The following is a 27448-nucleotide window of genomic DNA, read 5'->3' as shown; positions in this document are numbered from 1 at the left end:
TTCTGCATTTTACAATGCCACTACTGCCTACATGCGCAGGACGCAATCTATTATTGGAGCGATTTGCGAGCGGTGTGTCCAGCAGCGTTACCAGCCCTACGGAGCAGACGTTTGAAGCGGCGTCTTGGAGGAGGGCGATGGACATAAACAGAGGACTTTCCTTTTGTTATCTGTGCTTATTTTGTGTTGCACAACGATTATGAAGTTCACAAAGAAAACGTAAAGGAAACCGGGGGAAACGAGTAAGACGTGTGTTGACCACATTTCTTGACCCATAATGTACCAAAACTTTGATTTGTAACTGTTTATTTTTCAAGTAAGTTTGATGTGTGAGGGCAACCTTGTAACTGTTTGAAAATTAAACTTTTTCCCACTAAATCTCTGTTTGAGTGCGTGTATGGGAAAAAATAGAGTATCAAACAAGACCTTTTATTATAGGAAGTACAATAATACTCCGTTGCATTTTCTGTAACTAAGCAACCAATGGCAGAGTAGACAAATCTGCTTCCTGTTTACACCGGCACGCACATGCCCAGTTTGCATGAATGGTCATGCGATATAGGTGTGATGGTATGGACGGAGATTATTTCTGAAACGGTGCTAAAACACGCAGATCATTTTTGTTATAAAAGGAAAACATATTAGTGTGGATGTAGCCTTCATCACTCCCTCCTCTGTCTGATCTTCCTCCTATAACTCAGCCCTCCCCCACTCTTCCATCCATAGGCGGAGAGGAAGAGGGATCAACGGGTGCATCTCTCCTCAGTCAGCTTCCCACCCTCCCCCTCTCCCATAATGCACTACTGCAGTCAACTGAGTGATCACTCCCCGCCAGCAGGCACAGAGGCAGCTACCTCAGTCTGTCCTCCTTTGTTTAGTGTTACTGCAGCAGTCTATATGTGCATTACCACCATATGTTTACCGTTCCCTCCATCTATCCTTCATGTTGCGACCCGTCTCTCTCTCTCCACCTCCGTCCCCGCTGATGACTGCTGTCTGTCCATTCCAGTCAGTCTATTTTGTATCAATAGAAGTCATTCCAGGACACGGCTCCCTCCCTCCACACTCATCTGATCTAATCTATCCCTCTCACATGCTCTACCATCCTCTATCCGTCCTTTCATCTCTAATTCATGCCAGACAACAGAGGTTAACCTCTATCTGTCACTGCCTCAGTCTCTGTTTCAGTTCAGCTGAGTGTCATTAGCATTTCTCATTAATTTCACTTTAACTATCAGCTTATTCTTTCAGCCTCGTGTCATTTAGGGTCAGCCTCATGTCATGTGTTGATTATTATTTTAAAAAATAAAGGCTTGTATTTTTAAAGATTTTCACATCCCAAAAATAAAAGAGAGCGATTCTAAAAAAGGGACACTAATTGGATGTCCTTAAACAAACATACTCCGAAAGTTATTTTGTTTTGAGTTTCAACACGACACTGCTGGCCACACTTTGGAGTAAACAAGGTCCTGTTTTGTGGGCTTGAAAAAGGAACGAGATGGGGAGAAATGCTAATTGAGCTGCTCATTATGCGGCAGAGTCCCTCTCAGTAAGAACAACACTGAACAGAGTGAAGACTGTTTGCATTGTAATTGGTATTTTAGACACATTTTTAAATCATCCGTCTCTTTAATAACAGTATGGCAATCCAAACCGGCTCAGATTTTTGAAGTATTTTTTTACGCCCATCATTTGTCAGTCTCATGGAGCAGTTGCCTGACCATTTTATGAAATGTAATAATCACTACAAGACGCCCCCACATTTCTTTACACACCGCGTCTGTGTTTTTGAAATGGGCCAGTTTTAATAAAAAACAATTGGCTTTCAATTCTCTATACAGGCAAAACTCTTGTAAGAGTCTAAACTAGCAGTACTGCCACAAATAAACAGGATACACACGAATACAGACACACGTGCATATGCACATTTTCATATTCTGCCCAGCCTGTATATCAGCGCGAGCCATTAAAACTCAGCCTGACATTAACTGTTGCCCGTTGGCCCGGGGCCAATGACAGGCCATGTAGGGACAGGGAATTATAGGGCTGAGCCGAGTCTGCCAGGGCCGAAAAAAAAGAACACAGACAACAAACATAGAACTAGCCACCATCGCTGCTTCCAGCCGGCCCCTATACACCCGCACTATGGAACACATACAATGTCAAACAATCACCATTGTGTATTTATAGATCCAGCAGCTACGGAGCAACATTATCATTCATTAGGAGTGGCGTTTGGGTCTACCTTCAGCTCTGAAAACAGCTGCCTGCTGCTGCTGAAAACAACACTATGAGAGCGGTAAACAGTAAAGTTACAGATTGGACAGCTAAACAAGGAGCTGAAACTCACTATAAAGCTTTATATGCTGCTTTTTATACATTTAAAACCGGCTCCTAAACTTTCGTCCGTCATTAAAGGTTGAATGGGTTTGATTTCTGCATTTTTTCACATCTGTCAAAAGGCAAGAGCCATCGTCCGAGCAAACGTCATCATTGAAAATGGCATCTGATAAACATTCACTCCGTAAAGCACTTCACAATAAAGCAATAAAAGAATACAGAGATGCGGAAATTAAAGATAGATTATGGCAGGTGCAGAACAGCTTGGAATCTGAGATGGTAGGTACTGATCACAAAACAAAGGATGTACTAAAGATTAGACAGAAGTGATTGTGCTTGAGGCAGCTAAACGATAGCTTCTTCCTAATGTCAATCATTCATTAGCCCCACTTTGGACTAACGCTATCCATCGCACCCACATAAATAATTCTGTTTTGCTCCGTATTGCGAATTTTCGCATTGGTCTCCTGCAAGGTCTTTGTGCATAACGTTTTTTATATGCAATATGGTTGAAGTCAATATCATGGTGATATGGAGAATTTTGTTTCAAAATAGATAAATATCACAATATGGCAAGTGTACGCAAAATAACATACTGACATGGTATTATCAGAATACAACCCCTAATATGATCCCAAGTAATACTTATAAAAGGACAGTTTGAACACCCCTCTGCTCACTCCTCCGTTTCCAAGACTGCAGTAATGTGAGACGCTCCCTGTGTAGATCTGAAGGGCTCATTCTAAGCTAACGAAAACATGATTCCTAGTTTCGTGTGATTATAAACTAATGAAAACATAGTTATGAATATTATATTCCATTTCTGCTAATAGATCCCCCGAAATGTTACACACTGGACCTTTAATTATTGACCACATTATTTCTGCATGATGCAAACAGTGTCGATGCATTATATCGGCCATAACCATCCACCAGGATTACACTTTTAGTTAATTCTATCAGTTTCACCGTGAGGGAAAGTCTCACCCCCCGTCCATCTTTGTAGCCACACACTGTTACCCGGCCCTAAAACGCCTGTGAATGGTTCGACGGTTTAACTGCGAGCACCCAATTTTGATGCACAGACGACACTCCAAATGAAAAATACTGCACACGATCAATTCGATTTTTTTGCGACAGCTAAAATCCTCCTCCTTATCATTAAAATATGAATAGTGTGTCCTTAACACTGACAGGGAGAGTGAGACATTCCTGTTAAACTTGTTGTGTCAATCACTTCATGTCTGTGTGCTATGTGTACTGGAGTAGCAGCAGCAGCAGCAGCTCTATGACACGTCTTGATCCTTTAAAGCTCTCGTAGATCTCTGATAGGTGAACAAAAGAAAAAAAACACTACACACATACACAGCAGCAAGTGGTTTAAATAACTGCGTCTGTGTGCCATGTCTTTGTTTCTGCTGACTGCATAGCATTTGTACTGGTTCACGTGTATTCATCTGCATATAGATTACGACCACATACAGTACACACGCATGATTAGGGATGCAATGAGAAGTGAGGAACACAACTATAGATTGTGTCCCACTGTCAGTGCAAACCATCTGCATGCACTGATTACTACCAGCGAGCCTATTAATAACCTTGACACGTCCAGAGCGAGGATGATACTGTAGTCTGTCTACACACAGAGTACACCGAGTATTCAGTCGAGAAAAACATACACATGATAGGAATGGGAAAAAAAACTCTGTTGCTATAGTAACAGGAGATAGCAGTGAGCATTGGCCATGGACACACACACACACAACCACGGCTCTGAATCAGTAGGCTTCTATCAGCCACAGTGAGGAGCAGAAATAAGAGACAGAGAGAACAAAGGAGAGCAGGTGCCATACTTGAAACACTGTACAGCATCTGATATTAGCAATATGAGCTCTCAGCATCGCTACAGGCTGGCTGGGTGTCACCTGCTCATAGCAACAATTAAAGACACCGACCTCGACACAAGAATGAAGCCGACCACAGACTCAGGTCATCCCATACGAACCCTGTGTTTGTGTGGTTGTGGCAGAATGATTCAGGAGCCCCCGAGTTACACAAGGGCCCCACAGAGACCTTTTTTTAGGGGCCCCAGTATCTGTAGCAGCACTCCCGATGATAATACGTGGAATTGTCACCTCTCACTGAGACCACTTATTGTTCAACAGAGTGTCAGCAGCATCAATGCCATTTAGGGATGTTAATAATTAACCATTAACCGACATTAAGCATTTTAACCAATTAACGCTATCGTTAACCCCACTGGAACAGTGGATATGGAGACATACAGACAGAAGAACATGTCAGCCTGTTGCTCTGCTCTGCACTGCACTGCACTGCACTGCGCTGCGCTGCGCTGCGAAGCCTTGAATACCTTCGAATATTTCCCTCCAAAGCTTTGAAGCCCAAAAAATGGTATTCGGGACAGCCCTACTAGAATGAAACCCGAAGGGGAGAACGTAACTTTACTTCACTAAATTACAATAGTCCCCACTCTTATATTGTCATTTCAGAATGTCCAAAGCCACTACTCAACTGTTGTGAAGTGAAAACATGCATAAAACAGAGACATTTTTGCCATCTCTATTCAGCCCTTCCATTTCTGTAATTCCCTTAAAATCAAAAGGTGGGACACCCAGCAAGTGAGTGCACCAGCCTTGAGGAATGAGAAATGGAGTTGAGCAGTTTGTACAGCTACAGGCCTCGAGTGTGAAGTGAAGAGCAGCCGATAGAAGGCCAGAGACACAGAGGAAAGAGCGGAAATTAGTCATGAAGTGAGGAGGCTGTGCACAGTCAATGTGTATGTGATGCGCGCGTACATCGATGTGCTGTGTATATATATGTTGTACAGTATATGACTGTATACATGAGTATATGTGAATGTGCGGTGTATAATCTGCCCATCACTAACGGCTGCAGAGCAGCTTTCTGGCTGGCTGCACTGGAGGCCGCTGGCAGCCAATGAGCACGAGGCATGAAAGCAAACAACCAATACCGACAGAGCAGCGGAATCTGCCTTTTAAATAGAGCGCCAGAGAGAGATGGAGAAAACACATAACCATACAGAGGAGATGAGGACAGAGGCTGGGACTATTTCCACTGAGAGGACTCAAATACTGGGAGACAACATTAATATGAAGACAAAGACAACTTATTTGCGTGCACTACTACTATTTGTGTGTTTGCAGCCCATCTCTCTGTCTGTGTGCTTTCTTTATATTGTGATTTGCATGATACAATTGCAAGTGAAAAAGTGTGTTATAATCCTTTCTCTTTTTATTTCACTGAGAGTGACCTAGATGTGATGAATCAATCAGGTCAGGTCACGAGCCTTACTTTCATTCTGCAGCAATGAAGTTGTGGTGTCTCCAGCCCAACAAGCCCCTTTAATCCTTTATGGTGATTTAATAAGGTTAATAAGCAGCTACATAGTCCTCCTCCTTTTCTCTCTCTCTCTCTCTCTCTCTCTCTGTCTGTCCCTCAGTCTTGTACTGCTGTAAGTCCGGTCCACACACACACAGTAAGCTCTATCCTGCTCTCCAAAAGCTCTAATCTGATTTATTGAGCTTGACTGCACAGAAAACATGTAGACTAGCCGGGCTAAAAGAGACTCCTCTATCCCCTTTACCCCCCCTACCCACAGCCCCACCACCCTTCTGCCTCGCACACACAGAACAAGAAGCGCGCACACACAAAATTACAACTAGGCGAAGTATATGAAGCCCACCATTATTTTCAGGAATAGAAACACAGCTACTCCTGCTGGAGGACATGTTACATCAGACGCAGCGTCACCACAAACAAACCCTGCATTTGACATTAAAGGGATTATCGTCAATATTCAGACTAGGGCTGCCCCCTTCTTAGTCGATTAGTCGACTAATCGGTCGTTTTGGTCTTAGTCGACTGAGATTTCTGAGATAGTCGATCAGTCGGTTTTTATGCTTTTTTCATGCTGAATGATTTATTTTCAAGAAGCTTATGAGCACATCTCTGGTAAACACAAGATTTAAAGTGTGATTCTTTGTGGAGAAACTCAGTTCTACAGATCTGTCGATTAAATTAACTTATCGATAAGTCAAAGAGTTTCTTTGGTCAAGGGCAGGACTTAATATGAGAGAAATTATTAGGGCTATAGCTCTTTTAAATGTATCATTATTTGTTTCCTTGCACAAACACATACTACTATTAATTTGTTTAACAGTAGTAAAATGAATAAAAACACTAACATAAAAACATAACTTCTTTGCGGTACATTTGCATGTTGTTTCAGGGACATAAATCTATTATTGGCTTATGTCACTGTTAGAAATACGGGGGGTGACATGCAACAAAGGTTTTGAACCAGAGTGCCGTGAGCCACTATAACCCCGGGAGACTGCATATCTATAACAAAAAGCTTGTGTTACAAACTGGAGGTATGAAAGATGCGTGTTCATCAGTCAGGGAAAGATGCTACAGGTTGCATTGTGGGAAATGAAGGAACCCGTGTTTTAGAGCTTGACCTATACAAGGGAACACAAGATATCTCTTCTGCTGCTGCTTTGACTGTTGACGGACATGTATCTTCAGCTTGGAATAAGACACACAGGATCTTGGGGCATGTAAGCAATTACCAAATGTATTCATTTCAAAACAAACAGGAAGTGTCATCAGCATCATACTTTATATTCCAGTGGGTTTTTCTGCTGCCGCAAACTGCCTGTACTGGCACAGTATACTGGCACTTTGTATCAGTTATGAATCAACAAGTCCTGATGGATAGGGCGCAGGAGTGGCCGAGTGGCATACGACATTTACTCCCAGAGCCACCGTTAGAGACAAGGGAGGGAGCGAAAACGACACAAAAAGCAGAGATAAAGAACGCAGCTGAGTCTGACAAAGACAAGTCACTCTTGTGCTCGTGTGAAATTGTCAAGAGCACAGACCTGCAGGTCCTGAGAAGAGGCAAACCATCAGAGAAAAGGAGAGTGGATAATAAGGAGGAACAAAACAAAGAACTAATTACGTAACAAAAGATAAATAAAGAAGAGGGAATGGATGACGGATGAGAATGTCTAATTAAAAAGGGAAAATAGGGTGAAAAGAGAAGCATAAAGGAAACACTAAGTAAGACTTGATTAAAAATGCAATCAGAGCGAAAAGCAGGGGACTTTAATGAAGGAAAGTGGTGTGTGCTGGTTGTAAAAGGACACAGGAGGACAAGAAAACACAAGGCAAAATGAAACAAATGAAAGTCTGAAACTGCTGATAATTAGAAGAGCTTCATTTGATCGTTATTTTTAAAAACAAAATGTCTAAAGAAGGAAAGATGATGAATCTGATTCTACAATGAATGAAAGAGCAATAAAAATAGAGGAATGAGATGATGAGAGAAATGGATTCAATGGCATGGGGGAGGAAACAGACAAAGAGAGGCAAGAAATAGAGGAGAGGAAGATGAAAATGATGAAGAGGAAAGCATCAGCAGTGACAGAAAGATTAAGCACGAAGGAGAAGAAATGATGACGAGGAGGATGAAACGGAACTAAAGGAAAGAACGAGGAAAGGAAAAGGGAAAAGATGTGATGTCAAGAACAAAGAGGAAATGAAGATGAGAGCATCATCTGTACCCAGTGATGGAGAATGACAAATGTCAAATACAACTAAGGGCAAAAAGGATTAGGGCAGAAAAAAAGGAGGATGAGATGAACACAAAAAGAGGAGAGTCAAGCTGCCTGGAAACTGAGTGACTAGCCTACCGCAACGGCAACCAGGTTGACAACGCCGTAACCAAGGCTCCCCTTCCCTGACAACGGACCAAATGATGCTGCTGCTGCTGCTGCTTTCTACTGATACAGAATATCAATCAGTGGAGGAGATAGAGAGAGAGAGAGAGAGAGGGTGAGAGACACAGACTGTGATAGAGAGATGGTCCCCCAGAGGTATATAATATATATGAAGCCGATTCTGAGTCGCTGGAATGCTCGCAGGCTTTCCCCTGCAATTACCAACAGGCAAAAAAGACTCAAACAGCCAGACAGAGAGAGAAATCTCATCACGCAAAAAGACATTCAAGTAAGGCTGCTATGATGTTCCCTCCTAATATAAAACACAGGGACTCAGAGAGATACGGTGTGTGTGTGTGTATGTGTGTGTGTGTGTGTGTGTGTGTATGTATGTATGTGTGTATGTGAGGTTTCATTACTACTGAAATTGCTACAAGGGAGAATGGCAGGGCAATTGTTCAATGAGAAGACATGCAGATGAATGAGGACAAAGGGAGACGGAGAGGCAGAGAGAAAGAGGGATGATCAAGGGATGGAGGAAGGGGTGGAGGGATGGCAGTGTTGGATGCAAGGATAATCATGCATAGTTAGATGCCACGAGGACCGATACTTCGGTACCAAGTCGACGTCAAAAATTCTGAAAATGTGACGGTACTCATTTTTCAACAGTACCGTCACGGCTCAGGACTACGGCGTCCTGTCGACGCTGCGACGATAGAAATGTCCCTGATGATGCTACATTGTGAGCAATAAATCAGCAGGAGGAGAGCTAGTTAACGTTAGCTGTTAGCTGTTAGCAGCCGGTGGGCAGCACAGTCCTGCTTGGCTAAATAACGGAGCTAACGTACAGAGGTTGCATTGAGTTACATTTTGATGCGTTCAAGCCATTGGGTGTGTTCAAATGTAGTATGCAAACAGAGTGGATGTTGAAGTACATGACATTTTTCTTGCACACCTCCACCCCCAACTGAAACAAGAATCACATTTCAGCTGTTCTCTTGTGCTTTAAATGACGGATCAATTGCTTTCAGCTCTTATGTTGGATATGATTTGTGTTCATTCGCGCTAGACGTGCAGGAGAGGAGAAGGAGCTTGTCTCCATAGATACCAACAACTTTTCTTTCTGCCATTTCCGTCATCAACCATGGAAGTAATAACCACTGTTGTTGCTGCTTTGTAAGTTGTGGAAGTCCCAGATATGTCACAAAAAACAAACTTCATCGTGTCTGGGTTCATAACATCACCCGGCGGCGAACTGTATTCACAAACAGTGCCATTGCATGGACTGTATCTAACAAGCCACGCGTCACTACTGCGCTATGAACCCAAAATAAACAGATTGTGCTGTGATTTAATGCAATAAACAGATAAAAATGATGCCGAAATAACTACATAATGATGCTGATTTGTAAAAACTTTTAAATTGCTTGTTTTCTGAATGGAGTTTGTATTGATCAGTGCCAGGCTATGCAGCTGCTCCATCAACACTCAAGATAAAGTTATCAAGGCATAAATACGGCAGTGACATTGTCGTTTCTACCATAGACAGTCTGTGGTTTATACACATACATTTATACAGTTTGGTCCGGTCTCTGTACAGATATGATGTAATTGTAGCTATGGGTGACCACAGACACATAAAAGATTTTTTTCCTCCATTTCTGATTCAACAACGTCAGGACGTCAGTGACGACAGGAGAAGGATCTCAACGCTGATAAGCTTTCACAACACAGCGTCAAGTGAATTTCTCCCGTTGAAATATTTCAACTCCCGCAAAAATGGGAATGACGCGTTGTGAACCCGCAAAAGTCACGTCATTTGCGTTTTTTTTCGCCATTTGTGTCAACCGCCATAAATTTGAGTCTATTTGCCTCTTTGCATCGACTTTGTATGTAAACGTGTCGCGCAAAAAGGTTTGCTTCGCTCTATTGTTGTGAATTGTGCACAGTTTGCACCTTAAAAGCACACTTTCTCACAATAAAATAGCCTTTTCTAGTTCAAAATTCTTGCTTCCAATGTTCTGTATCAGTCCATCAACCCCCAACTTCCCTCTACTATATTAATTTTCCCCAACATTAGGACTTCTTAACCCGGATTACACAGATTAGAGATGTAAAAACTCCAGCTCATCATATTTACATATAGTATTTTAGGACTATGTAATCATTTTTTACTTCTGAGAACGTGAAGAATGACACCTCCTCGTACATGTTTATTCCAATGCTATTGTTAAAGATTCCATTATCACCTTTCACCTATTTCATCAGAGTGTCAAAGTCCACAGGTAATGCTGTAGAGCAAAGCAACACATGCAGACCGTTGAGGTCAGGATGAGATTCATAATGTTTCTGATCAACCACCAAACTGATAAAAAATGCAGTTAAACAAGACTAAAAAAAGATGAGCTTAAAATGGTCTAAGCAGGTTAAAGCTCCAACCCAACAGAGACAGAGTGGCTCTGTTGTGGAGGCTCACTGGGGTGGAAGTAATGTGAAGGAGAGAGATAGAATAAGAGAGCAGATGAGCTGAAGTAATAGCCAATGACAGCATGAAGAGACATCCCCTCTTCTACAAGGTCATCTCTCTCTCTCTCTCTCCCTCACTCTGTCAAACCCACATGGGAACCAGAGCAGACACAAGATGGCAAGAACGATACAAAGTGTGAAGACGAGCAACGCAGTACGGAGATTTGAGAGAATGGATATGTGGAAAAGGGGGAAAGTTAGCGAGAAGGAGAGAGAAAGAAAAAAAAACCTGGCAGACAGAAAAAGAGATAAACAGAGAAAGATGGAGGGTGAGGAAGAGAGAGAGAGAGAGAGAAAGGCAAAGTAAACAGCCTCGAGCAGAGTGATGTGACCCAGCTTTCCCGCTCCTTTATTCCTCCTTCATCTCCTCCATACCAAGGATGTGTGGGCCCAGGAGAGAGGAGGGAGGGAGAGGTGAGAGGAAGAGAGGGAAGGAAAAGGCACATCCAAAAATAGCACAGTGTTGTTGTAGACGCAATACAAGGAAAATACTAACTCAAGCTCTTCCTCTGAACCTCGGATTTCAGGCTGAAATCGGTTGTATCTTCAATACGTGTCCACATTTTCTCATGGCACTGCAATTCTGCTCAATGTTTGCTTAGCTATCACAGGTCATTAGTCACAGTGAATAGATGTGAAGGTTAAACAAATGAATTGGATCAGGTAGAGATAAATCAAAACATCTCAAACTTTTGCTCAATAAATAGATACCAGCTTCTAATCTGTTTTATTTATCAGTAAATTAGGGCTGTCAAAGTTAACATGATAATAACTTGTCAGCGCAAATTCGTTTTAATGCCACTAATTTCTTTAACGCATTAATGCAATATATGAAACTAGAAAACATACGGATTTTTAGGTTGTAGCAGGGTTCAGTTTCATATATGAAACTAAAAAACCTAAGGAATCCATTGGTACCAACCATGTCATACTAGCTTGTCGTAAAGGAGGTTAAATAACGCACCAAACTTGCGCTAAATTTTGGCGAGGAAAAACTGGCATGGCCATTTTCAAAGGGGTGCCTTGACCTCTGACCTCAAGATATGTGAATGAAAATGGGTTCTATGGGTACCCACGAGCTTCTAGAAGTATGTGGTGGTGTTTTTCAACTATGGACAATAATGCAATTAATAGTGATTAACTATGGAACAACATGCCATTAATCACTATTAAATATTTTAATTGACTGACAGCCCTACAGTAAATATATATTCAACTTAATGTTACTGGGCTGGTCCATAACCTTTTTAATGCAGACCAATACCAACAAAGTGCAACTGCTTCACAAATGCCAGCCCTTTGTTTCCTACTGATGTCACTCTTTAAAAAACATTTTTTTTACAAAAGGTTCAATAATTTCTTAAAACAGCTGGCCAGCTGCAATTCTTAGCAATCATTACTCTAACAGGAGGAAATTTGTTGCAGATTATTTTCAGAAGCGGATTAATCCGCATTTGGTGCTTTACTGAGTATTTATGGCAGCAGGACGGTGTATGTTGGACTGAATCAAATAAACTACAGTGTGTGTTCATGGTGATGAAGGAACCCAGTGCAACAGTGTGACTCAACAATGGAGATCTATGGCACAGAGGAGGGAGATATACAGTATCAGGCTTTGATACACACACTGTGCTTGTACATTCACTGCTGGTTGGGTGTTGCATGTGGGCTTTGCTGACAGTAAGATAAATATAGAATATCACCAGAACTATACTTAGCAAAGACTTGTTTAAACAGAGAATAAAAAGAGTGGAGAGCAGCCTTGTAATCCACTGATTCCTACATGTATGACCCCGAGTCTGTTCACCCATTTACCGACTTAGACTGAAGCCAAATCCAATTTGTTTCTCAGGTGCAGCCTTTAAGGCTGTGTGTCCATCATTTGTAAGTGATCACATCCGATTTGTTAGTTCAGGCATTATTAGCCCGTTAATCAGCTAGAAACAACACTGGCGTGCATACTGTATGTATACTGTCAATGCAGCGGGGTAAAAGTTCTGGATGTGACATCACTTTTATACGCTATATTGGAAGTGATGTAAACAACAGTTTGATATATCTCATTTACATGACCAAACTATTGTATGACTCTAGAAAATCTATGTTATATCAGATTTCAGAACAGTGTTAAATTGTTTGTGATGTGATCCTATAAAGCTTTCTGATCCCTCTTTAGAAACGTTTGATTACTCAGTAGGGGTGTAAGAAAACCGTATCACAATATGATACAATATATTGAATTGTAACCCCTGTATCATGATACGCATCGTATCGCCAGATTCTTGCCAATATACAGCCCTTATAGTCAGACATAAAATTACTCAACATTTCTGATAATCAATTTAAAGTCATTTATCAAGCAAAAATGTCATTCACGTCTTTGCTGCTCCTCCCTCTTTCATATCACTGTAAATTAAATGTTCTTGAGTTTTTGACAACAAAACTCTGGGAACTTGTGATGAGCAGTATTTGAAGATTTTATGAAATGATATGAGGTGCAAGCTTGAACAGCATTAGACCGATTGGAAAGCTGAGCTGACAACATTCAATTACATTGCAGTGGAAATGAGAATCTAACAACAAGCCTAAAGTCAAACCTGGTCTGAAATATGGAATACTGGAGAGACAAAGTGTTGAATATTCAGCAGAGGGCGAGGACACAAAGTGAAAGAAAAACAAGGCATGCTTTTCTTTTTTCTCTGCCACTTTTTCTTCCTCTTCTGCATTTCCCTCCTCTCTCACTCCATCTCTCCTGATAATACGGCTCTAATAATAGCTGAGTTGCATCGAGACAATCGTTGGGTGGAATCTAGGGCAGCCGCTGCAGAGGCAGTATGGGAAAATCCCTCCTGCCTTCTCCAGCCTGCATGCCTGCCTGCGGACTGTGCACGCACATGTGTGTGTTAGCATTCAATCAATCCTGCACAGGAAGAAACAGAAAGAGGACTGTTGACTACATAAGACCTACAGAGCTCATTCTTAGATTTTTTTTAAACACAACAGTGGCATTCAATTTTGTATGCAGCCTCTCCAACATGTTATACTGTATCTGTCAGTAGGAGCCTCTTTGGAGAATCTGCACCAAACTTGAGGATAGTCCTTCATAGAAACAATGTGCCTGGATTCAACACTGTGTTCAATCATACAGGAAGAAGCAGATGAACAACCTAACTCACTTTGCTAAATGTTTAGCATGTTGAAACATCCATTCCCCACATGATTTCCATTTAGGAATCTTAAATCAAACTACTGCAACATCTTCATATGTGCAATGATTGTAGAATGATTATAGGGGGGGCTTACAGTGTACATATATTTGTTCCTAACCGTTATAGTATGCGTTACAGCAGACAACAGACTTGACAGTTAATGCATCCTGGCATGATCGGATGGGTGACAAAAGTCACAAGTGTAACTACGGCCATCGTTCCAAGTTGGGTAAATCAAACATTCTGAACCATGTGCAACAGCATCACCTGAATGAAACTGTTACAGTGCTTCAGCCCCGGTATAATAACCGTTTCCATTATTCATATCAGTCAGTCTCTTGTGCCTTATGAACAAGCACAAGCTGCAGTCGTCCAGTAATTACTCACTGCCCCAGCAGTTGCTCTCACCAACAATGGACTACAGACATCTACTTACAATAGAGCCTTGACTGAGTATAACCATAAACTGTTGAACCTGAATAAAAAGTTTAAACCTCTTTCAATTTAAGTTACTTACTCATATGCTAAACAGGACTATGTGAGTTATAGTCTTTTGTAATAAAGATGGAGCATTACTGACATAATGGCTGTTGAGGTTTTGTTCGGCCAGTAAGCCACTGCTTCATGTTTACATTTTTCAAAATGAATTACAAAATTATTTTCTTCTGTGCTTTTTTTCCCCTGCTATACCAAAAACTGTGAATTTTGTGTACCCTTTTACTCCGAATGAATATACTGTAACTGGGTTTTTCTTGCACTGTATCAGTGCATCAATAGACGTGTGTGGGCTGCCTGAGATGTGTGACAGACAGTGATAATATCAGAGCCTTCAGGATATTTCTACATGTCCTACTTGAATTTATTACTCAGAGAGTGATGTGTTCCTCTGACTGTTCTACAGGAAGATGGTTCCCTGTAGATTTAATGTTGAGAAGCCATTGCTGACACCAAACGCCTGACATTTAATTCACATTTGATATCTTAAATGATTTAGATATTGACCTTTTTATTACCGACCTCCGCTACAGCTTCTCTGGAAATATCTGGACATGACATGACATCTACGCGTTGTGATGTCGTGGTTGATTCAGGGGACATTTAAGATGGACGATGCGTAAAGGTTATCGACTGCATTTAAGAATAGAGACAGAATAAAGTCCAGGAGAACCACACACCTTAGTGTGTGTGTGTGTGTACTACTGTAGACTAATTCTTACATGAATAGCATGCCTAAACACCACAGCTGTGTTCCCTCTCATATTTTATGCTCTATTGTTTTGTATGTTACATAATGAGATGTCTAGAGGCCAAACTTCAGCTGTTATCAGCTGGGAAGTGATAGTTGTGAAACACTACACAGTGGGGCAGTGGCGTCATAGCGCTGCAGTAGTAAATAAGAAGTAGTGGAATTATAGCCGACTACCAGTGACACAGCAGAAACACAGTGATACATTGGTGATATCTTAACACATGATAACAGTTCAGTTATTTATTCACTTTTGCTTTCCTACTCAAGTCTTCCTCCATGTACTTGCTCTTTATACGAAGAAAACAGAATGGCAACATTAACAGTAATCACAGAGATTTGGTATGGTGGCCATTTTTTTAGACAAAGGACTACCATCTGCTAATCAGCTATGGCCTGCTAATGGCTAAACTGTGGATGAGTCAACAGGTTAGGTCAGGCTCCCAACCTGGGGCAGGGCTCGAGTATATCAGCATCCCGTCGTCCCCAGTACTCCTTCAGGACAAAGGGGATCTTTGTATGTATGTACTGTATGTATAGGCTAACTATCGCTCAACAAGTGGCAATCGGAACCGACCGCTGACATGTTTAAAATCCCAAAGGACGCAGTAAACTCACTATTGACGCGTCCAGGGGACACACCCTATTTTTGTCCTGATGATGCTACATTGTGAACAACCGATCCATGTTGGAACAGGCAGGAGGAGAGCTAGTTAACGTTAGTCAAAAAGGTTAAACAGTTAGTCTGGAGCCTTGACCGGTGTTGCAACCCCTGAAAGGATCCCAACATGAATCTGAGTGGTAGCAAGATGATTTAAAGACTAAGAACAAAAATGTAAAATTCTGACCATTTTCTTATTCCTTAGCCTTACTGCCACTATGATGAACCTCAGAGCCCCAACAAACAGCCTTTTACCATGTTATATGCCAGCACAAACAAATAGGGCTAAGTGCAATTTTCAAATCTCAGTCATAGCAGACATAATTGATGTCTGACAAGTTAAATACAAGTGTAGTCTGCCAATTTAGTTAAGTTGTTCCTAATTAGTGTTAATACAAGTGTACTGTAATAACAGGCTGACTGGCTACATGTGCCAACTAGCCAAGTTCCCAGACTTGTTAGCTCCATTATGTTTTATTTAGGCAGTGTTTTCACCTCTGTTATGTATCAGATCAACTATTCAGTATCAATATTAAGACTTAGAGATGCTAATTTTGAATTTTTTTTCTGAACGATTGCTTACCTTTGTTAACCACTCTCTTAAAGTGGGTTGACCTTTAATCTTATTGTCGGTTAGTTAATTATTAACATCCCTACTTCTAGTGATGCTCGTCGACCCACAACCAAAAAGTGACAAAGCAGTGTTCAGAGTAAGTTATTAATAACTTACAGAAACATTGCGTGCAATAGTCTCTTTCCCTCTCTCTGTCGCTCGCTTTCTCTCTCAAACACACACACACACTAGCGTTCGAGTCCTCTTGACTCTGTCCTCATCTCAGTCCTCAATCCTGACAATTGTGCTACTATAATGCATAAAGTTGGCGGTTTGCGGGTCGGGTTTGGGTGGTTGATTAACGCATATTTTTGCAGGTCGGACGGTGCGGATTGGTTCTCGTAACAGGTCAGGTAGGTGAGGTTAATAAAAAAAAACCTGTCCTGCGCATCACAGGAGCAAATAAAAACACAAACACAGACCAAGGCTAGTCAGATTACCATCATGTGAATACTCTGTGGTGTTGTGTAAGGCCAACATGGGAAACAGAGCAGGGCTGGGTCCTACAACTGATTCATGTGACTTCACCGAGACTCAACTCTGTGTGTGTGTGTGTGTGTGTGTGTGTGTGTGTGTGTGTGTAGGAGAGACAGAGTGAAGGACGGAGAGAGAAGAAAATGTGTGCGTGTGTTTCTAAGAGAGAGAGAGAGAGAGAGCTCTGGGGTCGATGTAGTGAACAAAGAAGACCTCTATTTGTGCGAGCAAGCAAAAGTAGGCCTGCACTGGGTTTGGAGAGCTACAAGAATGAGTGTGTGTGGCGCGTGTGTGTTGCAGAAGACAAATGGTCTCTGACATCTCAGGCTATTACAGAGGAACAGCCTGGTACAAGAGGGGGAGGGGGGTGGGGGGATTGTTGGTGACCTTAGTTTCCTCCTTCACTACATATAAACCACGTCACACCTTCACCAGCACAGATGTGATCGTGTCTTTGACAGCATGGCTCACACCTTTTATCTTTGCGGTTGCTTTAATAAATGATTAAATGCTTTGATCGTTTCTACTTGGCGCCACTTGAACCATCAGCTTTTTTTTGCCATTTCTGCCGAGCAGCTTTTAACAGTTTTTGAAGAATTAGTTGTTTCCTGAGCGAGCATGTGGAGAGTGCTTGCAAGTCAACATTCTCAAAAAGGGATCGCATGCCAGTCAGACACCTTCGATTGAATGTAAAGCTGCAACAATGAGGTGATTAATATATTAGTCGATCAACAGAAAAAAATATTTAAAAAGTGGATTATATACTGTAAATCGATACTTATTGGTGATGCTTATTGTTTATTACCAGGTTGGCCAGAATATGGTCGCTGCAGTATTTTCTTAAAGGTACAATGTGTAGGATTTGGCGACATCTAGTGGTGTGGTTGCAGATTGCAACCACATAAACCTCCGCTCACTCCTCCCTTTTCAAGACTGCAGTAACATGAGGCGCCGAGTGCAAAACCATAGTAATGCCGTTGGCGTCGCTCAGAGGTCATCCTTACCATAATAACACCTTTAGGTAACATAAAAATGTGAAAGGCTCTCTTTAGAGACAGTGTTTGGTTTGTCTGTTGTGGGCTACTGTAGAAACATGGCAGTGTAACATGGCGGACTCCGTGAAGAGTACCCGTTCCCTATGTTGACATGAAGGGCTCATTCTAAGCTAACGAAAACACAACGATTCTTAGTTTCAGGTGATTATACACTAATGAAAACACAGTTTAGATATTCCATTTCTGCTAATAGAGCCACCAAAATGTTACACACTGCTCCTTTAATTAGAGTAAGTGTGGCCCATGTCTATCATGCACTCAATGCACTGCATTTTGGACTGGAATGATGGTACTACAGTATGATGGGGCAGTGGCATTCTTGAGGGAAAACCTGCCAATGTCGTGCTTAAAACATGAAGACCAGGGTTCGTGGGTTTCCCTTCCTGTTATTTTTTATGGTTATGGTTTTCCTTACAGTTGGGCTGAAAACATCTAACAGAGCAACTGACCCTTACTAAGTCCTGCCCCTCTTCACTCTGTACTCCAGTAACAGTTCAGCAGAACCTCGGTCAACGTTCCCCCTTCCTGTTATACTTAGATATGTCACGTGTGTTCAAAGGTAACATTACTACTGTATGTAAGTCACCAATATCAACAAGGTCGGCTTCCTCCTTATTTCTGTGCTAAGGACAGACAGGTTGGTTACTGACATATTTTCAAGATGACATAAATTATAGTTGGCCAGAAAAGATTAAGGCTAGATCAAGTTTTCATCGTAGATATATCCTTTCATCGCATACTGTAGTCCTTGCGGTCGGCTAAACGGAACCTGCGTCGCCATGTTTCTTTTTGTCAAGCTTGTCCAACCTAGCAACAGTAACTAAGGGGGAAGGGGGAAGGAGGACTTTGGATCAGTCAATTGTGTAAAACAAATCATTATTGCTATACAAGAGGAATCTGGTCAACATTTCTACTTAGAATCAACTGTGCATCCCACAGGCAACCATTGTAGTTTTGATCAATAAAAAAATAAAAGACAGCGTAGCGTCACACACAAAAAAGTGTAAACCGCAGACCTGAGAGGTGTCACTCTCCTCTAACTGCTCCCTGACGTGCTCGGGGTGTGAAAGGATTCCAGTGTTACCTGTCTGAAATCTGACTCCACACACACCCACGAACGCTTCCACAGGCTGGGCTAGTAGAACAACTTGTTTCCAGAGGCTGTTATTCTAGTGACGTTAATTACCATGAATGAACTGGCTCAGGACACACACACACACACACACACACACTCACACACACAGTGTCTCCTGTTTCATAGCACGAGACAAACGACTGGAGGCACTTGAGAAAATTGGATTGTCTGTTACTACCCTCTTTCATTCCCTCCCTCTTTCTCTTCTTTACCTCTATCCCCTCTCTCTCTCTCTCTCTTATCTCCATCTCTCCACTTTGCAGAGGGAGATATTGTTCAGATACACCAGCCTGTTATGACTGCCGTCAGACACACATTACAACATGTCTTTGTATAGTAAGTACTTCTAAGGGGAAAGTTATTAAAGGTCAGAATACGGTCAACAGAAATAGTTTATGCTCCAATACCAATGCAACAACCATAACGATTAAAGTTTACTACCTGTCATCATCTGACCTAAGTATGGAAGACATGATCACAACTAAACAGGCTCCATAACAACTGAGCCAACATCTCCATAAGGTGATGAGGGCAGTGAGACGAAGACCATGGGAGGAATATAATAATAGCAGTCCAATAAAGAGCTTAATTTCAGTCTAAGCGGAGGTAGAAAGAAGTTGCCACTTTTATTGTTGTAATCTGAGAAACGTGACGTCATATCCGTTGGTAAACACTACACATACAGCAAAGTATGGAAACACTATGGGATTCACACGTTGACAGGAAAAGCAGAGCTAAACATCACGGCTAAAGCTGCATGCTAACTGTCGTGGACAGGAAACGTTATCGTATTGCGATAATGTGCGGTCGAGCCGGCCAGAGGATTTTACCTTTATTTCGATAATGACAGTAGACATACAAATAGGAAATGCAAAGATAGAAGGCGAGGGGTATGACATGCAACAAAGATCCCCAGCTGGAGTCAATCCAGCTGTATGGGATGTGTCTTAACCACTAGGCCACCAGACGCAAAGATTTCAAAACTTTCAGTGTGTATTTGAAGCTTTGTTCATTTCAATCCGTATTATTATATGGCTGTCTGGTTTCCTCTTCCACACATGTGCCGCTCTGACTAGAGCAGAACGATTGTGCACCTCCCACCAGGAGTGGTTCACAGGCCTTCAGGCACCGAGGAGTTTGAACCCAGGCAGGGACAAGCAGCGACAAGCAGTGATAGAACCACAGACACATTCATTCATTGCTGCTGGGTTACATTCAAAACAAACTAATGATTCATTATTATAATTGACCCACATATAAATGTTGTGTATTACTGTTGCAGAGTACAGAGTCACAAACTGCACCAAGAAACCTGGGTTGTGAATTGGACTGTATTGGGTCTAGCCCTTCAGAAACACAGTGTGTGAATGAAAGAGAGCCAGGCGTGTAGAACAATGAGGGTGTGTAATGTGAGGCGCATTCATGGCTTGGATCTGCATACACAACAACATCTGGTCGAGCATTCAACACACACTGAGCTAACAGCAAGCAGACACCACATCAGTATTCCCCTCCTCTGTAATTCTCTCCCACAGTCTTCCTCTAATCAATAATTTACATTGTTTTATGAGAGGCAAGGTCATATATCTATTCACACACAGAGACACATGCTAACACCACATATATATGGCTGCTGCCTTATTCCAACTTTAAGTCAGAGATTACAAAACGAAAATAAGGGTTAAATGCACGTCTTTCCAGTTATACTCCCTCTGTCCATTATTCCCAACATGTGTGTTGTTTGTCTGTGCATATATTTGTGCTCAAACACAGAACCCTTTGTATTACAGATATATACGGTGTCATGGTCTTTGTGATTATATAATTAGTGTCTTGGACATCTGTGAGAACAAGTCAAAAACCAATTGATGGCATTGTAAAGATGAAGCTTTTTGTGACGGTGTTAATCTATATATATGACCGTTCTTACAACGGGTTGATACAAGAAGATTTTTTGAAGGTAGGATGACCCAGCACACCTATTTGATGGATGACACAGTCTAGAAATCATTAGGCACATAAAGAATATCACGTCAGGTTTTTGTCTCGCATTAGAGAAATCAGATGTAGGTGACCTACAGGCTGATCCTTTAATAAAAAGGTATAATAACGGCTGAATAAATAGAAAGACAGAGTAGCAGTCCACTCAGCACTTTAAGATGTGATACGATACAATACGATGCTATGTGATGTGGTGCGATACTACACAATACGATAATCCCAAAGGGGACAGTGCAAATTAAATAAAAAAACAGAACAAGATATAATAAATAGTAAGTAAACAGGAAAAAAAAGTTAAATATAAAAAATACATACAAATATAGTAGTAAAAAATATATAGTAGACAGACATTGCACATGAAATATCAAATGTTGATATTGTACAGGATATGGATATTGCACAGGGGTATACACTGGTATAACTATCAATCAGTCAAATTCTGGGCATTATTATTGACTGGTGAGTTATTCAACATGACTAGTTACTGTGGCAGGGCACCGGTTCAGACTGTTTGACAGAGAGAACGTGTCAAAACATCTTTTAGCGGCTCAGAAGTTAAACTCTGTGGGGACATTCTGAAAGCTCTTTCACTCTTTTGCTGGCTAATGAATAAGTTAGTGCCATATGAATTTGTGTGAGCCTGTTTGGGTTGGATTGAACATGTCTGATAATGGTGGCACTCAGCCGGTTCAGACACCCTGGGGAGAGACGAGTCTAGCTGGTAAATGAACCCAGTGACATCATTGTTAACACTATTAATGGTACACAGACAAACGGTGAACCTCGTTTTTCAAGCCTTGCAAGCAGGTAACAACAACATTAAAATAAAACATCAAATACATCCAATTAATTTAGCCGTTTCCAAAAATAAAAGGATGAAACCACCCTGTAGAGTAAGCGTCTCTCACTCAGTCTATCCTACACACAAGGCATTTAGCAAGACATCTATTCATTAGAGCGCCTAGCATCTGATCCCTATGACACCTCCATACCGAGCATACTGTTGACTAACTACATTTGCACATCTAGGACAGTGTTTGATGTTTCCCATTGTCAATCAGTCTGGAGATATTTCAGCCAGCTTCCGGTCTCATATTTCAAATGGTGGATGAATTCTGCACATGATGAGCTTCTAAACCGACACTTAAGGGCATGTTTGTGAATGCAGTTCATAACTAGCTTGATAAAAGGTGACGGAAAACCCTTTCAGTAAAATTTAGTGCCACTAACCTGGCTGCTAAATCCTCAATAACAGGTGCACTCTGGTTAAATGATTTACTAATGCACGGAAACGTTTCAGGTAGACACCCTTCCTTCCTCACCTGCTGCAGCCAAACACAGTTTTATAGCATTTTTATGAAACATACAAACCCATTGTTACATTTTCCAACACAGCAATGGAAATGAATGCAGCCTTGACTGTCATTGTAATGAATTTGAAGTTTGAACAGCCTGTTGATTGTTTTTCATACCGTTTGCAAATAAATCACAACCAACAGCTTCCTAGAAGGTAAATTGAAAAATCTGAAACACTTTTAAACACTAGACCATGGGAAAAAGTTGAATCATAGAATTCTAGGGACTTTCATTTTGGAAAATATCCAAATTTAATACAGTAAAAATGTTTGATTTTCAGCATGTATGTAGTCAGAGATGTCCTGAAGTCACATATATCAGTCATTGACAGGAATTATTTATTCAATTTTTCCAGTAACCCAAAAATCAAAGAATAAAGACATTTCCCTCACAAATTAGTGGTATTGTCTTTTTTAATTTATACGGGCCATGTAATGTTTTATACTTCTGGTGAATATAATCCGATCAATCTTATTTCCATATATGTATTTTGTATATACAATTCCCTCTGTTCCACACCTTATTTTGAAAACCGGACGTAGTCACACGTGTATACTTCCTCTAACTCCACCAAGTCCGCCACTAGCTATGACGTCACATTACCACTTACATTACTAACTAAAACCGGTAAATGTGATACATAGGTGTTTTTTTTTCCCACCTCTAATGGCAACCATCACCGACACTCACTACTGTGTGTCATGACTCTAGAAAGTATCACGTGATGACATCACACATTCAAGTCCTTTCTCTCACTTAGCTTGCCTGTGTGTACACACATTGAATGTACTATCTCAAAATCGTTGCGATGGTAGTACATTCTGTTTCAGGGTGGAATTTCCCTTTAAAGACTTTGGACTGATCCCAGATGGAGGATACGTCTAAATGTTTCATGTGTGGTGTAGTTGTATTTAAGAATTCTGCACAGATCTGTTCCATGTGATCCTGCAGCTTGTTCTCTGTTCTCAGCTGTCTGCTGTGCAAATCCTCCCCATGTTGTTATTGAACTCATTCCAATAACAAATACCTGAGTGATATGAATGATAATAGCGGACAATCCTTTTTAATACATAAAGACGGGCTCTAATACTCAGTCCAGTCTGTCACTTAAAATAATTATTGGAATGCAAACCAAAGAGTCATTGTATTGGAATGGTTAGCACTTTCCATACAGACCATCAGTCAGACCACTGGGTTGGAGACACCATGGCTCATTTAACACACAGAAACCAGCATGCTTAGGAAAGGAATAGACAGCCATTCAACCTGGTATGAAGTAGGAGTAACAGTTAAACTGACATGATGGATGAGACCAAAGCACAGTGAGACACAGTGTTCTAGTGTGGCCGAGCCTCAAATGATCATACATCAGTAAAAAAGTACGGGACTCAAATCCAAAGTGTACTTGAGGTCATTTTTACCAAGCAAGTCATAAAGTAGAGAGTCATACTAAAGCAACATTACCTGTGTTGCTGATGGAACCGTCTATTTAGCACAAATACATGCATGTAGGGAAAGCAATTGTGCTTATACCAGGTACACACTACACGAGAATCAAGCCGGTGCAAAAACTAACATCGTCAATTCTTCCAAACAAAGCATGAAAAGTTGTGAAAACAGTTTCCCTCTCCCTGGACTCTGTGGGCATCAGAGCACGGAGGGACTGGAGGGACTGGGCTTACAGGTTCACTCCATTCAATAACCTGACATCGCCAGACCAAATGAAAATTAGTCCGGAACCTCTCGGTTCATTTTCGATTTACACAGGCGTAGACCAAAATTCCTCTGGACACAACTGGATTGACCTACAACCAATTAGAGCAACGAAACACATTATATGACGTAGCTGAGCGTCGGTAAAATGTAAACAGACTACAGCGTGTAGAGAGGAGCTGTGATGATGTAGCATCAATGCGTCTGTGAACAAGTGTTGTCGTTTTTTGCCATCAGAATTTGAAGACAAGTACAAGTACCTCACAACTGTACTTATGTACAGTACTTGAGTAAATGTACTCAATTGCTTTCCACCACTGACAAACACAGACAGGCAGTTGTTTAAGCAGGTATTAGCACCACACACAGTCCCATCCACAGGGGACAGATGAAGCCGCTTTACAGTGTCTCTAGTCTGAAATCAGTGCTTCCCTCCACTGTGGGGTTCATGGTAGTAACCACTGGGGATGTAAACAAAGTAGTGAAGAGTCTGTCAGTAACAAAGAGAGAGAAATACACAACAGGACTAACAATGAAGCAAATGTGGGCTGTAAAACACGATAAGTTGCAAGATAAGTATCAAATGTATCTCTAAGGTATTTCTCAGTCAAGCAGGAATACAGAAACGAGTCCGGCTAATCAGTTCTTGATTAGGGATGCACCTAACTTCCTAACTGTGTGGAAGTGACTGGGATTCTGTTATGTGTATGGCAACATCAGGCTAGACTTAAACATCGTTTACCTAACTTTGTAAAACAAAATGTAACAAGGTAACACAATAACTACGTTGATTTAAATTTACTGAATTGTTGTTTATTATTTAAATAATAAGTCGTACACCAGAAACTTGGTAAAATGAAATCTTAAAAATTTACAGAAAATACAAATCAAGTGTTCGCAGCAACATATTGGTCAAATCTTAAACAGGAATTAAAATTCCAGTAGTAGTTCTGGGGGAAAGTCCCTGCGGTGGAAACGGGGCTCATGTAAAAAATTTTGATTATAGTTTCCAAGGTCCAAGAATGAACTTTCACACTCAAAAATGTATTCAATTTACAGTAAATCTTCATATTAGAGATGCTGGAACCAGGTATTTATTAGTAATTTTGCTTAACAGAATGACAAATGATTAATTGATTGTAAAAAAAAATTGATGATGATTAATTCTTCTGGCAAACGACTAATCCATTAAGTGACTAATACTCGCAGTAACATCTGTTAAGGCCTCTCCTTGTTTACTCACTGTGTTTAAATCATCTTGATTAAAAGTGATTTTTATAAGATGATCAGCAGCATGTTGTCAAAGATGAGGAGCTTGACGGATTGAAACGAAGAGTGCTGGAGCGGTGTGCAAGCTTCTGTCTGCAGACAGGACACCCAGCAACCTGGCTGACCTCTAGCTGGATGTGTCTGACTATCACTTACACACCGCTACAGTACACGCCGCTGGCACTCTCACACTTCTCCCCTCTTCTTTGTCCTCCTACACTACTGCACTTTAACGTGGCCACTCATCCCCTCACTCTTTTTTTCATCTTATACTCCTTCCTCTCTCCTCCACGCTTTCCTTCCATCTTACTTCCCCTTATAGATATTTCCCTCGGACTCAATTATAATGTGAAGTTATTACCGCAGACCGTGTTGGTGACGGAGTGAGTGAGGGAGAAGAGGCAGAGAGGAAGAAAGCAGCAGACGGACGGACTGACAGTTCCAGACTGAGCTCAATTTTTCTGGGTTCATGTCAGGGCCAATGACTGACATCATGGAAAATAGCTTTTCATAATTGTGCATCATTACGACCACTTGTCAGCCCTGCTCTGGCAAAGCCATGGTGTGTATTTGTGTGCATCTGTGCGTGTGCATGTGTCCAAGTCCAAAAACAAACAAGTCTTTCAGCAACACTTGCCCCAAAATATGAGCTCAGGAGCTTTAGCGTGGCCTCTATATTATATATATATATATATATATATATATATATATATATATATATATATATATATATATATATATATATATATATATATATATATATATTCTTTCTCCTATTCCCTGCGAGTACAACTGCAGTAACCAATAAACATACACATGTAAATATGTCTAAAAATATAGCGTGTATGTGGCGTGTAGGGGCTGCGGTGCTGTCTGTGTTTGTTGGCTTGTTAAATCTAATCACAGTTTGGTTTAAATTTAGTTCCAGCTTAATTACACGGCACATAAGACTCAAACCTCACAGTGCTATTCTGGCGCCCAAAAATATAAGAATGGTCTTGCTATTACAAGGCCTGTTTACTGCTGGGTCTGTGGAGCCAAAACCATGGAAAGTAACGTCCACATTTCAACAAGGGACAAAGCACCAACTCTACAGTCCAAAAGCTATCTTTAAACTCAAGTGTTCCCTTTACTATAAAGGAGTCAGTTGTGTTAAACACGTTGTTCCTTTTCTATGAAGATTTAGTTAAAGATAAAGAAGCTGCATCTGTATTTATGTGGACAGACTATAGCTTTAAAAGCAGACAGACAGCTGTACAGCTGTTTACAAAAAAATCACATAGTGAGAGCGGCAGAAACAGAGAGCTGTGACTCAACCCAGAACTATTTGACGCAAACATCAACAAAGTCAGAGTGTGTGTGTGTGTGTGTTTGTGTTTGTGTGTGTGTGTGTGTGTGTGTGTGTGTGTGTGTTTGACATTGATCCAGCAGAGCAGCAGGACACATATTCTGCCGTGTCAGGGAAAAAGCTTGTCTCCGTGTTTACAGAGAACTATTGTAACTTCTCAGTCTCAAATTAAAACCTCACTCAACTTTCCCTCTGGCATTAAGAATACACTAATACAAAACTCAAGATATTTTACATATTGGTATTTATCATCCGACCTGTTCTTAATTCAGAAATAAGTGAGATTTTAATTATTAAAACTAATGTCACTAATAAACTTTAGTTATATAGCACCATACTAGAAGAAAGACATCTTGTAGTGCTTTACATTAAAAAAGGTTGAAAACAAGCGACGCATAATTAGATTTAAAAGGAAGAAAGCAACATGTTCAAATTTAAACTTAATTAAAACTAGGGCTGCTTTATGCAAATGTATGTATATATTTATTATTGGAAATCAATTAACAACACATAACAATGACAAATATTGTCCAGACACCCTCACAGGTACTGCATTTAGCATTCAAAAATATATGCTCAAATCATAACATGGCAAACTGCAGCCCAACAGACAACAACAGCTGTCAGTGTGCTGACTTGACTATGATTTGCCCCAAACTACATGTGATTTTCATAAAGTGAGCATGTCTGTAAAGGGGAGACTCGTGGGTACCCATAGAACCCATTTTCATTCA

General features: G+C 41.0%; 1 protein-coding gene across 1 annotated transcript in view; it reads right to left on the bottom strand.

Annotated features, from left to right (window-relative positions):
* The window catches only part of jmjd1cb (jumonji domain containing 1Cb), a 124244-nt gene that overhangs the window by 71235 nt on the left and 25561 nt on the right, over positions 1 to 27448 (bottom strand). The gene's annotated exons all lie outside the window — the stretch shown is intronic.

This window comes from Sebastes umbrosus, chromosome 20 (genome assembly GCF_015220745.1).
Source record: "Sebastes umbrosus isolate fSebUmb1 chromosome 20, fSebUmb1.pri, whole genome shotgun sequence".
In the NCBI taxonomy this organism is placed as follows: Eukaryota; Metazoa; Chordata; class Actinopteri; order Perciformes; family Sebastidae; genus Sebastes; species Sebastes umbrosus.
Note: the sequence above shows the minus strand (reverse complement) of the source record. Positions and strands in the feature narration are given on the sequence as shown.